We start from the raw sequence: 14,831 nt of genomic DNA on the forward strand, positions 1-14,831 counted from the left end.
TGAGGAAGGTAAGCTGTGAGGAAGGTAAGCAGTGAGGAAGGTAAGCAGTGAGGAAGGTAAGCAGTGAGGAAAGTAAGCAGTGAGGAAGGTAAGCTGTGAGGAAGGTAAGCAGTGAGGAAGGTAAGCTGTGAGGAAGGTAAGCAGTGAGGAAGGTAAGCTGTGAGGAAGGTAAGCAGCGAGGAAGGTAAGCAGTGAGGAAAGTAAGCAGTGAGGAAGGTAAGCTGTGAGGAAGGTAAGCAGTGAGGAAAGTAAGCAGCGAGGAAGGTAAGCAGTGAGGAAAGTAAGCAGTGAGGAAGGTAAGCAGTGAGGAAAGTAAGCAGTGAGGAAGGTAAGCTGTGAGGAAGGTAAGCAGTGAGGAAAGTAAGCAGCGAGGAAGGTAAGCAGTGAGGAAAGTAAGCAGTGAGGAAGGTAAGCTGTGAGGAAGGTAAGCATGATATACACAGGGTTGATAAAACAAAGCGAAAAAGATCCAATATTTCTGCAACGGTCCTGTTATTAACTATAAATCGTCTTCAATCCCAACATCCTGTTATTTCAACCCTCTCTAAGTCTCAGCAGCCATCATTCTCAGGTCAGGAGTTCAGGGTTGAGCTTTCAGGTTACAGCGTGTTCAACATTTACTTAACGTTACGACTTCAGGAACACTGTAGGTTTCTATACTAGATCTCTTGTTTCGAATGTATATTTCTATCAAGCAATTTCCTGAGAGGAAAATCTGTATTTTTTTCACTCCATTCCAAACATTTTGTATACCGTATCCAGCCGTTTAGCCCAGAGATTAGGTCTCCGTATCCAGCCGTTTAGCCCAGAGAGGAGGTCTCCATATCCAGCCGTTTAGCCCAGAGGGGAGGTCTCCGTAGTTTAGCCCAGAGGGGAGGTCTCCATATCCAGCCGTTTAGCCCAGAGGGGAGGTCTCCGTATCCAGCCGTTTAGCCCAGAGAGGAGGTCTCCGTATCCAGCCGTTTAGCCCAGAGGGGAGGTCTCCGTATCCAGCCGTTTAGCCCAGAGGGGAGGTCTCCATATCCAGCCATTTAGCCCAGAGGGGAGGTCTCCGTATCCAGCCGTTTAGCCCAGAGAGGAGGTCTCCGTATCCAGCCGTTTAGCCCAGAGATTAGGTCTCCGTATCCAGCCGTTTAGCCCAGAGGGGAGGTCTCTGTATCCAGCCGTTTAGCCCAGAGAGGAGGTCTCTGTATCCAGCCGTTTAGTCCAGAGGGGAGGTCTCCGTATCCAGCCGTTTAGCCCAGAGAGGAGGTCTCTGTATCCAGCCGTTTAGTCCAGAGGGGAGGTCTCCGTATCCAGCCGTTTAGCCCAGAGGGGAGGACTCCATATCCAGCCATTTAGCCCAGAGGGGAGGTCTCTGTATCCATTTAGCCCAGAGGGGGGTCTCCTTATCCAGCCGTTTAGCCCAGAGGGGAGGACTCCGTATCCAGCCATTTAGCCCAGAGGGGAGGTCTCCGTATCCATTTAGCCCAGAGGGGGGTCTCCTTATCCAGCCGTTTAGCCCAGAGGGGAGGACTCCGTATCCAGCCGTTTAGCCCAGAGGGGAGGTCTCCGTATCCAGCCGTTTAGCCCAGATGGGAGGTCTCTGTATCCAGCCGTTTAGCCCAGAGGGGAGGTCTCTGTATCCAGCCAGCCCAGAGAGGAGGTCTCTGTATCCAGCCGTTTAGCCCAGAGAGGAGGTCTCTGTATCCAGCCGTTTAGCCCAGAGGGGAGGTCTCTGTATCCAGCTGTTTAGCCCAGAGAGGAGGTCTCCGTATTTTAGCCCAGAGAGGAGGTCTCCGTATCCAGCCTTTAGCCCAGAGGGGAGGTCTCCGTATCCAGCCGTTTAGCCCAGAGAGGAGGTCTCCGTATCCAGCCGTTTAGCCCAGAGGGGAGGTCTCCGTATCCAGCCGTTTAGCCCAGAGGGGAGGTCTCCGTATCCAGCCGTTTAGCCCAGAGGGGAGGTCTCTGTATCCAGCCGTTTAGCCCAGAGGGGAGGTCTCTGTATCCAGCCGTTTAGCCCAGAGAGGAGGTCTCTGTATCCAGCCGTTTAGCCCAGAGGGGAGGTCTCTGTATCCAGCCGTTTAGCCCAGAGAGGAGGTCTCCGTATCCAGCCGTTTAGCCCAGAGGGAGGTCTCCGTATCCAGCCGTTTAGCCCAGAGGGGAGGTCTCCGTATCCAGCCGTTTAGCCCAGAGGGAGGTCTCCGTATCCAGCCGTTTAGCCCAGAGGGGAGGTCTCCGTATCCAGCCGTTTAGCCCAGAGGGGAGGTCTCCGTATCCAGCCGTTTAGCCCAGAGAGGAGGTCTCTGTATCCAGCCGTTTAGCCCAGAGAGGAGGTCTCCGTTACAGAACTCATGGTTTTGGAATAATCTCAGCAATTATGTCTCAGAATAGGAGGGAGACGTAAATCAATTTCACCATGCACATCGTGGTGTGTGTGTGTGTGTGTGTGTGTGTGTGTGTGTGTGTGTGTGTGTGTGTGTGTGTGTGTGTGTGTGTGTGTGTGTGGACCAGATGTCCCCACCACAATACTACATTAACAAATATTTGACCAACTTGGGACATTTTGTTAACACCTAGAAATAGCATTTGACCTGGTGGGGTTAAGGTTAGAATTAGTTTGTTAGGGTTATGAGCTAAAGTCAGTTTTAGGAGTTAGGAGCTAAAGTTAGTTTTAGGAGCTAGGGTTAGGTTTAAGGGAAATAGGATTTGTGTTGTGTGTGTGTGTGTGTGTGTGTGTGTGTGTGTGTGTGTGTGTGTGTGTGTGTGTGTGTGTGTGTGTGTGTGTGTGTGTGTGTGTGTGTGTGTGTGTGTGTGTGTGTGTGTGTGTGTGCGTGCGTGCGTGTGTGTAGAGAGTCGGGCTCATCAGGACTTTTTTCAGTTTCTGAGGTTTCCAGGGTTGGGGTCAATTCAGTTTCAATTCAGGAAGTAGACAAACATTCCAGTTCTCTTCAATGCTTTTCAATGTAAAATAAATGTGTAATTGGAATTTGGTTTACTTTCCTAATTGACTGGAATTTAAATGCAATTGACCCCAACCCTGATGCATTTATTTGGCAGACAAAATGGCGGATGTTTACAAACGATGCCAATCACTTTGTTCCCCCTCTTGTTATTTTTAAGAGGGCTCTAAAATTTAAATGCATGTTTACGGTAGCTCCTAAAAAAATACATTCAAAGTTAAAAACAGTTGGTCCCTGGGGTTCCTGTAAACACTAGCCCAGCCACAGCCAAGAACATACTTCCCAAATGGCAACCTATTCCCTACATAGTGCACTACAGTTCAATACCTTTGACCAGGACCCATAGGGCAGTAGTTAAAAGTAGTGCACTATGTAGGGAATAGGGTGTCAGCCTCAGGCGAACTTCTTTGTTTCCCCTCCAACCACCACAATTTGTGTTGTTTTTCCTCTCTCTCCCAGTCTTCTCATGAATCTGGTTTGACCACAGGAGATGAGCTGAGGGGGAACAGTGTCGACCACAGGAGGGGGAACAGTGTTGACCACAGGAGATGAGCTGAGGGGGAACAGTGTCGACCACAGGAGGGGGAACAGTGTCGACCACAGGAGGGGGAACAGTGTTGACCACAGGAGGAGGAACAGTGTTGACCACAGGAGGAGGAACAGTGTTGACCACAGGAGGGGGAACAGTGTTGACCACAGGAGGGGGAACAGTGTTGACCACAGGAGATGAGCTGAGGGGAACAGTGTTGACCACATGAGGGGGAACAGTGTTGACCACAGGAGATGAGCTGAGGGGAACAGTGTTGACCACATGAGGGGGAACAGTGTTGACCACAGGAGGGGGCAGTGTTGACCACAGGAGGGGGAACAGTGTTGACCACAGGAGATGAGCTGAGGGGACAGTGTTGACCACAGGAGATGAGCTGAACAGTGTTGACCACAGGAGGGGGAACAGTGTTGACCACAGGAGATGAGCTGAGGGGAACAGTGTTGACCACAGGAGATGAGGGGAACAGTGTTGACCACATGAGGGGGAACAGTGTTGACCACAGGAGATGAGCTGAGGGGGCAGTGTTGACCACAGGAGGGGGATCAGTGTTGACCACAGGAGATGAGCTGAGGGGGCAGTGTTGACCACAGGAGGGGGAACAGTGTCGACCACAGGAGATGAGCTGAGGGGACAGTGTTGATCACAGGAGATGAGCTGAGGGGTGTTGACAGTGAGCTGAGGGGGACAGTGACCACAGGAGGGGGACAGTGTCGACCACAGGAGATGAGCTGAGGGGAACAGTGTTGACCACAGGAGGGGGAACAGTGTTGACCACAGGAGGGGGAACAGTGTTGACCACAGGAGATGAGCTGAGGGGAACAGTGTTGACCACCGGAGGGGGATCAGTGTTGACCACAGGAGATGAGCTGAGGGGGCAGTGTTGACCACAGGAGGGGGAACAGTGTCGACCACAGGAGATGAGCTGAGGGGACAGTGTTGATCACAGGAGATGAGCTGAGGGGACAGTGTTGATCACAGGAGATGAGCTGAGGGGGACAGTGTTGACCACAGGAGGGGGGACAGTGTCGACCACAGGAGATGAGCTGAGGGGAACAGTGTTGACCACCGGAGGGGGATCAGTGTTGACCACAGGAGATGAGCTGAGTGGAACAGTAGAGTGTTCACTGAGCTGAGAGATGTAGTGTATTCTTTGAATTCATTTCAAAGGAGTGGTTGGTTGTTTTTTGCACTCTCTCTGTTTCTCGCTTCCTCTCTCTCTGAGTGGATGGACTGAGTTCTCCCATGATGCCATAGCCATGCCTCACAGCAGTGATGTGACAAAGGAACACAGATGGACAGTGGCACGGTGCTGGCCTGGCTTCAGAGTGCCTTGCAGAGTGAGAAGTCTCAGTTCCAAATGACTGTTACATAGCCTCACAATGATGTAACAGAGTTGAATGGACATCCTTCCATCTGATTTACTTATTTATTTGAGTGGAGGCACTAGGTTGGGATGGGGGGGATGAGAGGAGGTTGGGATGGGGGGATGAGAGGAGGTTGGGATGGGGTGATGAGAGGAGGTTGGGATGGGGGATGAGAGGAGGTTGGGATGGGGGGATGAGAGGAGGTTGGGATGGGGGGGGATGAGAGGAGGTTGGGATGGGGTGATGAGAGGAGGTTGGGATGGGGTGATGAGAGGAGGTAGAGAGGTTGGGATGAGATGAGGTTGGGATGGGGGATGAGAGGAGGTAGAGAGGTTGGGATGAGAGGAGGTTGGGATGGGGGATGAGAGGAGGTAGAGAGGTTGGGATGAGAGGAGGTTGGGATGGGGGGGAGAGAGAGGTAGAGAGGTTGGGATGGGGGGTCACAGGAGGTTGGGATGGGGGGATGAGAGGAGGTTGGGATGGGGGATGAGAGGAGGTAGGGATGGGGGATGAGAGGAGGTAGAGAGGTTGGGATAAGAGGAGGTTGGGATGGGGGATGAGAGGAGGTTGGGATGGGGGATGAGAGGAGGTAGGGATGGGGGATGAGAGGTGGTAGGGATGGGGGATGAGTGGAGGTTGGGATGGGGGATGAGAGGAGGTTGGGATGGGGGGAAGAGAGGAGGTTGGGATAGGGGGATGAGAGGAGGTTGGGATGGGGGATGAGAGGAGGTTGGGATGGGGGAAGAGAGGAGGTTGGGATGGGGGATGAGAGGAGGTTGGGATGGTGGGATGAGAGGAGGTTGGGATGGGGGATGAGAGGAGGTAGAGAGGTTGGGATGAGAGGAGGTTTGTGATGGGGGATGAGAGGAGGTAGAGAGGTTGGGATGACGTAGACAGGGTGCCCAGCTGGTCAGATGGTCAGCTGTGATTATGTCAACAGATTAGAGGTTGGTAGTTAAGGCAGCACAGCGGTGACCACATTGCGTTGTTTTCTCTTGCATAGTTCCAGTGATGTACCACTGAGTGACTGACAATAGCATGTCTCTACTGCTGGGACACTTGACTAGTCAGCTGGCACAACGGACAGCTGGGGTCATCTCTGGATGGATGGGGAACACACACAAACAGATGACTCTAAGGCAAACGGATGTTTGACCACTGTCTGGTGTAGAAGTCCCTAGGGCCCTGTTGTTAATGTTTATATTAATGTACACTGGGTGTACAAAACATTAGGAACACCTGCTCTTTCCATGACATAGACTGACCAAGTGAAAGCTATGATCCCTTATTGATGTCCCCTGTTAAATCCACTCCAAATTAGTGTAGATGAAGGGGAGGAGACAGGTTAAAGAAGATTTTTTAAGCCTTGAGACAATGGAGACATGGATTGTGTATGTGTGCTATTCAGAGGGTGAATGGGCAAGACAAAAGATGTAAGTGCCTTTGAAAGGGGTCTGGTAGTAGTTGCCAGGTGCATCAAGAATGGTCCAACACCCAAAGGACATCCAGCCAACGGCAGGCCAGTGGTCGAAAACGGGTCGTTGATGAGAGGACAAAAGGAGGCCGACACGAATTGTGCCGAGCAACAGACGGGCTTCAGTTAGTCAACTGACAGTCCAGTACAACGTTGGTGCCCAAAAACCCATCAAATAATACACAACTTGTCGCACCTTGACAAGAATGGAGTTTGGCAGCCTACGACCTTAGACATACACTTCTTCCAACAAAACACAAGAAACTGTGGTTGCAGTGGGGCTAAGGAACGACACTGGACACTGGAGAATAGGAGAAACTGTGGTTGCAGTGGGGCTAAGGAACGAAAACACTGGACACAGGAGAATAGGAGAAACTGTGGTTGCAGTGGGGCTAAGGAACGACACTGGACACTGGAGAATAGGAGAAACTGTGGTTGCAGTGGGGCTGGAACAAAACACTGGAGAGAATAGGAGAAACTGTGGTTGCAGTGGGGCTAAGGAACGAAAACACTGGACACTGGAGAATAGGAGAAACTGTGGTTGCAGTGGGGCTAAGGAACGACACTGGACACTGGAGAATAGGAGAAACTGTGGTTGCAGTGGGGCTGGGAACGAAAACACTGGAGAATAGGAGAAACTGTGGTTGCAGTGGGGCTAAGGAATGAAAACACTGGACACAGGAGAATAGGAGAAACTGTGGTTGCAGTGGGGCTAAGGAACGAAAACACTGGACACAGGAGAATAGGAGAAACTGTGGTTGCAGTGGGGCTAAGGAACGAAAACACTGGACACTGGAGAATAGGAGAAACTGTGGTTGCAGTGGGGCTGGAATGAAGACACTGGAGAATAGGAGAAACTGTGGTTGCAGTGGGGCTAAGGAACGAAAACACTGGACACAGGAGAATAGGAGAAACTGGGGTTGCAGTGGGGCTAAGGAACGAAAACACTGGACACAGGAGAATAGGAGAAACTGTGGTTGCAGTGGGGCTAAGGAACGAAAACACTGGACACAGGAGAATAGGAGAAACTGTGGTTGCAGTGGGGCTAAGGAACGAAAACACTGGACACAGGAGAATAGGAGAAACTGTGGTTGCAGTGGGGCTAAGGAACGAAAACACTGGAGAATAGGAGAAAGTGTGGTTGCAGTGGGGCTAAGGAACAAAAACACTGGACACAGGAGAATAGGAGAAACTGTGGTTGCAGTGGGGCTAAGGAACGAAAACACTGGACACAGGAGAATAGGAAAAACATTGCCTGATTTGATGATTCCCGGTTCCTGCCGTTTCACGCTGATGGGTGGACTAAGGTATGGAGGAAACCACGAGTACACACATCATGCCACGTGTCAACATTGCAGGGTAGCGGTACTGGTGTGATGATGTCCCTTGATAAAAGTGGAGCAACGTCTGAATGCCACAGAATATCTAAACATCATAGCCAATCAGGTGCATCCCTTCATGTCAGCAGTGTATCCATCAGTAAATAGTTTTTTTTTCAGCAGGATAAAGCCACAAGGCTAGGATTGGTCCAGCAATGGTTCCACCAACAGGACAGTGAATTCAGCTTACTGTAGTTGGCCTGCCACAGACACCAGATCTCAATCTAATTGGATCACCACTTCATTTTAAGAATGTGAAATGTCAGAATAATAGTAGAGAGAATGATTTATTTCAGCTTTTATTTCTTTCATCACATTCCCAGTGGGTCAAAAGTTTACAACCACTCAATTAGTATTTGGTAGCATTGCCTTTAAATTGTTTAACTTGGGTCAAACGTTTCGGGTAGCCTTCCACAAGCTTCCCACAATAAGTTGGGTGAATTTTGTCCCATTCCTCCTGACAGAGCTGGTGTAACTGAGTCAGGTTTGTAGGCCTCCTTGCTTGCACACACTTTTTCAGTTCTGCCCACAATTTTTCTTAGGATTGAGGTAAGGGCTTTGTGATGTCCACTCCAATACCTTGACTTTGTTGTCCTTAAGCCATTTTGCCACAACTTTGGAAGTATGCTTGGGGTCGTTGTCCATTTGGAAGACCCATTTGCGACCAAGCTTTAACTTCCTGACTGATGTCTTGAGATGCTGCTTCAATATATCCACATAATTTTCCGTCCTCATGATGCAATCTATTTTCTGAAGTGCACAAGTCCCTCCTGCAGCACAAGAAATTTGTGGAGTGGTTAAAAAACTAGTTGTAATGACTCCAACCTAAGTGTATGTAAACTAGTTTTAATGACTCCAACCTAAGTGGATGTAAACTAGTTTTAATGACTCCAACCTAAGTGTATGTAAACTAGTTTTAATGACTCCAACCTAAGTGGATGTAAACTTCAGACTTCAACTGTATGTACAGTGGGGAGAACAAGTATTTGGAACACTGCCAATTTAGCAGGTTTTCCCACTTACAAAGCATGTAGAGGTCTGTAATTTTTATCATAGGTACACTTCAACTGTGAGAGACGGAATCGAAAACAAAAATCCAGAAAATCACACTATGATTTTTAAGTAATTAATTTGCATTTCATTGCATGACATAAGTATTTGATACATCAGAAAAGCAGAACTTAATATTTGGTACAGAAACCTTTGTTTGCAGTTACAGAGATCATACGTTTCCTGTAGTTCTTGACCAGGTTTGCACACACTGCAGCAGGGATTTCGGCCCACTCCTCCATACAGACCTTCTCCAGATCCTTCAGGTTTCGGGGCTGTCGCTGTGCAATAGACTTTCAGCTTCCTCCAAAGATTTTCTATTGGGTTCAGGTCTGGAGACTGGCTAGGCCACTCCAGGACCTTGAGATGCTTCTTACGGAGTCACTCCTTAGTTGCCCTGGCTGTGTGTTTCGGGTTGTTGTCATGCTGGAAGACCCAGCCACAACCCATCTTCAATGCTCTTACTGAGGGAAGGCAGTTGTTGGCCAAGATCTCACGATATATGGCCCCATCCATCCTCCCCTCAATACGGTGCAGTCGTCCTGTCCCCTTTGCAGAAAAGCATCCCCAAAGAATGATGTTTCCACCTCCATGCTTCACGGTTGGGATGGTGTTCTTGGGGTTGTAGTCATCCTTCTTCTTCCTCCAAACACGGCGAGTGGAGTCCAAAAAGCTCTATTTTTGTCTCATCAGACCACATGACCTTCTCCCATTCCTCCTCTGGATCATCCAGATGGTCATTGGCAAACTTCAGACGGGCCTGGACATGCGCTGGCTTGAGCAGGGGGACCTTGCGTGCGCTGCAGGATTTTAATCCATGACGGCGTAGTGTGCTACTAATGGTGTTCTCTGAGACTGTGGTCCCAGCTCTCTTCAGGTCATTGACCAGGTCCTGCCATGTAGTTCTGGGCTGATCCCTCACCTTCCTCATGATCATTGATGCCCCACAGGGTGAGATCTTGCATGGAGCCCCAGACCGAGGGTGATTGACAGTCATCTTGAACTTCTTCCATTTTCTAATAATTGCGTTGTTGCGTTGTTGACTTCTCACCAAGCTGCTTGCCTATTGTCCTGTAGCCCATCCCAGCCTTGTGCAGGTCTACAATTGTATCCCTGATGTCCTTACACCCTCTCTGGTCTTGGCCATTGTGGAGAGGTTGGAGTCTGTTTGATTGAGTGTGTGGACAGGTGTCTTTTATACAGGTAACGAGTTCAAACCGGTGCAGTTAATACAAGTAATGAGTGGAGAACAGGAGGGCTTCTTAAACTAAAACTAACAGGTCTGTAAGAGCCGGAATTCTTACTGGTTGGTAGGTGATCAAATACTTATGTCATGCAATAAAATGCTAATTAATTACTTAAAAATCATACAATGTGATTTTCTGGATTTTTGTTTTTAGATTCCGTCTCTCACAGTTGAAGTGTACCTATGATAAAAATTACAGACCTCTACATGCTTTGTAAGTAGGAAAACCTTCTAAATCGGCAGTGTATCAAATACTTGTTCTCTCCACCGTATATACATATATATATATATACACACACACACACAAACGATAAAAAGGTAATGACCACTTAGAATAATTAATCATCTGTATGTCTCATCAAGCGTCAAATAAACAGACTAACGTCAGAAGAAAAAAAACTAGCTACAACTAAATTTAGGGAAATACTCAGATTGAGCGTTAACCCAGCGTTGTCATTGCGGTGAGTGGCTGCTCTCGTGTGTCACCAACCACTCTCTTCCATACTATCCCTACTGCATTAGAAGTTGAAAACGGCGATGGAAGGTCTAGTCTAATCCATGTTGTCATGTTAATTTGGATTGGGGGGGGATTTATGGCCTAATCGAGGTGAGCACAATAGAACACCACATTTGGAGTGTTTGAACTTGTGTTGATGTGGCTGCAGTTCGACCGCCGACAACGCCACAACAACCCAGGTGGTTTAGTTGTATCTGCTTGTGGATTTGACAGCTCCAAAACGCAGTTCGACGGCCGACAACGCCAAAACAACCCAGATGGTTTAGTTGTATCTGCTTGTGGATTTGACAGCTCCAAAACGCAGTTCGACCGCCGACAACGCCAAAACAACCCAGATCGAATAGACTCTAGAGTTCTTAGTAGTGGCCAGTGAAAAGAGCATCAGTAGCTGGACTGGACACCTCTCAACAGTGTCCTGGATGCCAGGATGTCATGTGACTGGTGATTCCTGTCCTTCTTGCATCTTCTCAAGACTTTATTATTTGGGTTTTTAGTTACAAAGTCAAAATTGTCGATATTCCAAAAATTCATGAAAACCCCCAACAACCAGCCTCACCACTCCCTTCCTCCATCCTAGACCCCCATCTCACTCCTCCCCCTCCTAGACCCCCAGACCCCCCTCTCACTACTCCCCCTCTTAGACCCCCCAGACCCCCCCTCACTCCTCCCCCTCCTAGACCCCCTCACTCCTCCCCCTCCTAGACCCCCTCTCAGTCCTCCCCGTCCTAGACCCCCTCTCACTCCTCCCCCTCCTAGACCCCCTCTCACTCCTCCCCCCAGACCCCCTCTCACTCCTCCCCCTCCTAGACCCCCTCTCACGCATCCCCCCAGACCCCCTCCTGCCCATCTGTGCTTGGGAATGGGCCCAGTGACGACCCAGAACCACCCTCCTGTCACAATAAAGGTATTAAAATAGACTCTACTGTCCAGGGAATCGTTTTCTTCTCTCTGATAGGTAGAGGCGTTATTTCAGCTATTCCTCTAGTCTCTCGTCACAGTAGCTGATTTGTTCCTACAGATGTCAGATCTTAATTTGAGCCAGTTTGCTACAGCAGGAAAAATTATCCTACAGCAACAGAAAATGTGTTCCGGGTAAATACATTTTTTCATAAAGGGAAAATCAAGTCTGACATTTTGAAGTGGAAATTACTAACTACAGAAAGCATTTTTAAACCTCAAACATATTACAGCTGTTAGATTTCCTGCAAAGTCATCCTGCAACAGGGTGATCAAATTAAGATCCTACACCTGTAGGGGCCCGAGATCAATCTGGTTAAACATTACTGCAAAGATTAACAACAACTGTCAACTCTCATATACTGTATCTGTATTCAAAGCAGATGTATAATTGACATGAATGTAGTAACAAGGTCCACTGGATATCTTCCATGACATTTAAATAAAAAAGTTGGTGTGTATCTGCAGCATGGATACGTCCCATCAGTCTGCGTGGATACGTCCCATCAGTCTGCGTGGATACGTCCCATCGGTCTGCGTGGATACGTCCCATCAGTCTGCATGGATATGCCCCATCAGTCTGCATGGATACGTCCCATCGGTCTGCATGGATACGCCCCATCGGTCTGTGTGGATACGTCCCATCAGTCCCATCAGTCTGCGTGGATACGTCCCATCAGTCTGCGTGGATACGTCCCATCGGTCTGCGTGGATACGCCCCATCGGTCTGCATGGATACGTCCCATCAGTCTGCGTGGATACGCCCCATCGGTCTGCATGGATACGTCCCATCAGTCTGCATGGATATACCATCAGTCTGTTTGGATACGTCCTATCAGTCTGCATGGATACGTCCCATCAGTCTGCATGGATACGTCCCATCAGTCTGCGTGGATACGCCCCATCGGTCTGCATGGATACGTCCCATCAGTCTGCATGGATATACCATCAGTCTGCATGGATACGTCCTATCAGTCTGCATGGATACGTCCCATCAGTCTGCATGGATACGTCCCATCAGTCTGCATGGGATACGTCCCATCAGTCTGCATGGATACGTCCCATCAGTCTGCATGGATACGTCCCATCAGTCTGCATGGATACGTCCCATCAGTCTGCATGGATACGTCCAATCAGTCTGCATGGATACGTCCCATCAGTCTGCATGGATACGTCCCATCAGTCTGCATGGATATACCATCAGTCTGTCTAACTGAGAATGACTTCAGAAGAGTTTTTATTCAACTGTGAACCTTCGAACCATCCATTTCAGACGTGTACTTCCTTAACCCTCTCTTTCCACTTCTCTTTTTTCAGCATGTTTTCCTCATCAGTTGTTTCCTTCCGTTAGAGGAGAGTCTATTCACAGCAGTGTCTCAGCGGTGTCTCTCTGCCACAGACAACACATGACTGTGTCTCTCTGACTGGCTTTACTGACAGGCCCCATGCTGTGTGTGTGTATATGTGTGTGTGTGTACGCACGCACAGGAAGCCCTGTAGAAAACAGCATGTCTAGGCTCAATCCTGTTTACACAACAAGGTATCACAAATCCACTTCAGAATCCAACGTTTTTAAAGGGGGGAGGGGCGTGAAACCGAAACTTAACCCTGACATTCTCAGTCAAACTGCAGTCCTTTCTATGGTTACGTTTAGGTTAAGCGAAGGTTTGGGATGAGGTTAAATGTAGGTATTAATTCTGATTGGTTAAGGGTTAAGGTTTGGGATGAGGTTAAATGTAGGTATTAATTCTGATTGGTTCAGGGTTAAGGTTTGGGATGAGGTTGAATGTAGCTATGAATTCTGATTGGTTCAGGGTTAAGGTTTGGGATGAGGTTGAATGTAGCTATGAATTCTGATTGGTTCAGGGTTAAGGTTTGGGATGAGGTTGAATGTAGCTATTAATTCTGATTGGTTCAAGGTTAAGGTTTGGGATGAGGTTAAATGTAGCTATTAATTCTGATTGGTTCAGGGTTAAGGTTTGGGATGATGCTAAATGTAGCTATTAATTCTGATTGGTTAAGGTTTGGGATGAGGTTAAATGCATCTATTAATTCTGATTGGTTCAGGGTTAAGGTTTGGGATGAGCTTAAATGTAGCTATTAATTCTGATTGGTTCAGGGTTAAGGTTTGGGATGAGGTTGAATGTAGCTATTAATTCTGATTGGTTCAAGGTTAAGGTTTGGGATGAGGTTAAATGTAGCTATTAATTCTGATTGGTTCAGGGTTAAGGTTTGGGATGAGGTTGAATGTAGCTATGAATTCTGATTGGTTAAGGGTTAAGGTTTGGGATGAGGTTAAATGTAGCTATTAATTCTGATTGGTTCAAGGTTAAGGTTTGGGATGGGGTTAAATGTAGCTATTAATTCTGATTGGTTCAGGGTTAAGGTTTGGGATGAGGTTGAATGTAGCTATTAATTCTGATTGGTTCAGGGTTAAGGTTTGGGATGAGGTTAAATGTAGCTATTAATTCTGATTGGTTCAGGGTTAAGGTTTGGGATGAGGTTAAATGTAGGTATTCATTCTGATTGGTTCAGGGTTAAGGATTGGGATGAGGTTGAATGTAGCTATTAATTCTGATTGGTTAAGTGTTAAGGTTTGGGATGAGGTTAAATGTAGGTATTCATTCTGAATGGTTCAGGGTTAAGGTTTGGGATGAGGTTGAATGTAGCTATGAATTCTGATTGGTTAAGGGTTAAGGTTTGGGATGATGCTAAATGTAGCTATTAATTCTGATTGGTTAAGGTTTGGGATGAGGTTAAATGTATCTATTAATTCTGATTGGTTCAGGGTTAAGGTTTGGGATGAGGTTAAATGTATCTATTAATTCTGATTTGTTCAGGGTTAAGGTTTGGGATGAGCTTAAATGTAGCTATTAATTCTGATTGGTTCAGGGTTAAGGTTTGGGATGAGGTTAAATGTAGCTATTAATTCTGATTGGTTCAGGGTTAAGGTTTGGGATGAGGTTGAATGTAGCTATGAATTCTGATTGGTTAAGGGTTAAGGTTTGGGATGAGGTTAAATGTAGCTATTAATTCTGATTGGTTCAAGGTTAAGGTTTGGGATGAGGTTAAATGTAGCTATTAATTCTGATTGGTTCAGGGTTAAGGTTTGGGATGAGGTTAAATGTAGCTATTAATTCTGATTGGTTCAGGGTTAAGGTTTGGGATGAGGTTAAATGTAGGTATTCATTCTGATTGGTTCAGGGTTAAGGATTGGGATGAGGTTGAATGTAGCTATTAATTCTGATTGGTTAAGTGTTAAGGTTTGGGATGAGGTTAAATGTAGGTATTCATTCTGAATGGTTCAGGGTTAAGGTTTGGGATGAGGTTGAATGTAGCTATGAATTCTGAT

The sequence above is a fragment of the Oncorhynchus tshawytscha genome, linkage group LG04 (assembly GCF_018296145.1).
Source record: "Oncorhynchus tshawytscha isolate Ot180627B linkage group LG04, Otsh_v2.0, whole genome shotgun sequence".
NCBI classification, from domain to species: domain Eukaryota; kingdom Metazoa; phylum Chordata; class Actinopteri; order Salmoniformes; family Salmonidae; genus Oncorhynchus; species Oncorhynchus tshawytscha.